Raw genomic sequence first — 1,097 nt, 5'->3', positions numbered from 1 at the left:
AGGGAAGGGAAGGGAAGGGAAGGGAAGGGAAGGGAAGGGAAGGGAAGGGAAGGGAAGGGAAGGGAAGGGAAGGGAAGGGAATGTTCCCTGGTTAACAGGAGGAAGGAGACAACATGAACAACCAGGACCACTGGCTGGGAGCCACTGGGTGCCATCCAGGCCCTGCAGTTTTCCGGGTCCCCTGGGGACAGCAGAGTCCAGCCTGGCCCGGATGGCACAGACTGTCTGTGCCCAAGTGCTGGCTGCAGCGGGCACAGAGGCAATGCCAGCACCGGGGCCATGTGCCCACGGTGCCACCGTGAGAAACCTCAGGAAGGGTTTGAACAGGGTGTTTGGTCACGAAGAAGGTGGTGAGGGAGGCAAGAGAGCAAGCTGCCACACACATGTTTCAGCGTGCACACATGCAGGCGTGCACACGCATGTGTGTGTGCTCCTGCACGCGTGTGGTGCCGGGGAGTGGATTGTGGAGGGGCTGAGGTCAGCGAGCTGTGCAGGGGGAACGGCCCAGAGCACACAAAGCACGGGCCAGAGGGGGAGGGAAGGAGCAGGACGGCTGCTTTGCCATTCAGCTCACGCTGGAGGCTCCCCGCGCGCGGGCTGGGAAAACCAGGGCTGACCAAAGCAGCCATTATGTCCAGGCCTCTCYCAGGCCGCCTGGCACAAAGGGCTCTCCCCGATGGGCTGGGACCGGCGCTGAAAGGAGAGCCCAGTGGCCAGCACGGCTGTCACCAGCCCCCAGCCCTCCCCGGGGAGCAGCACTGGGGGTGACAGGCTTGTCATGGGGGTCCTTGCTGCTCTTGCAGCCCTCCAGAGAGGAGGTTGATGCTGGGAATGTGGGGAGATGTCCCTGTGTGGGGCACTGCCCCAATGCCCCCTCACTGCTCTGCAGAAGCTCCTTGGGGGGCTCGGAGGCTCCTCAACCCCCCGTGCCAGGGATGCATCGTGCAACGGAGCTCCCTGGGCCTCGGAGCAGCTCTGTAATTGATGAGCTCTTTGYGCTGTATTGATTCCAGCAGCCGCAGAAGCCGCTTAGGCAGCCTCATGTCCGGTCGCTGGCTGCCAGAGCCAGACTGACAGGGGCTGTTCTGGTCACCTGC

The 1,097-nt window shown here is 63.3% G+C and overlaps 1 protein-coding gene across 1 annotated transcript in view; it reads right to left on the bottom strand.

Moving 5' to 3' along the window:
* Positions 1-1,097, bottom strand: part of BCAN (brevican) — a 20,483-nt gene that overhangs the window by 11,922 nt on the left and 7,464 nt on the right. The window lies entirely within an intron of this gene.

This window comes from Malurus melanocephalus, unplaced genomic scaffold, assembly GCF_030028575.1.
Source record: "Malurus melanocephalus ecotype Western Australia unplaced genomic scaffold, MMel_1.1 scaffold_941, whole genome shotgun sequence".
In the NCBI taxonomy this organism is placed as follows: domain Eukaryota; kingdom Metazoa; phylum Chordata; class Aves; order Passeriformes; family Maluridae; genus Malurus; species Malurus melanocephalus.
This window is presented reverse-complemented; position numbering and strand designations above follow the sequence as displayed.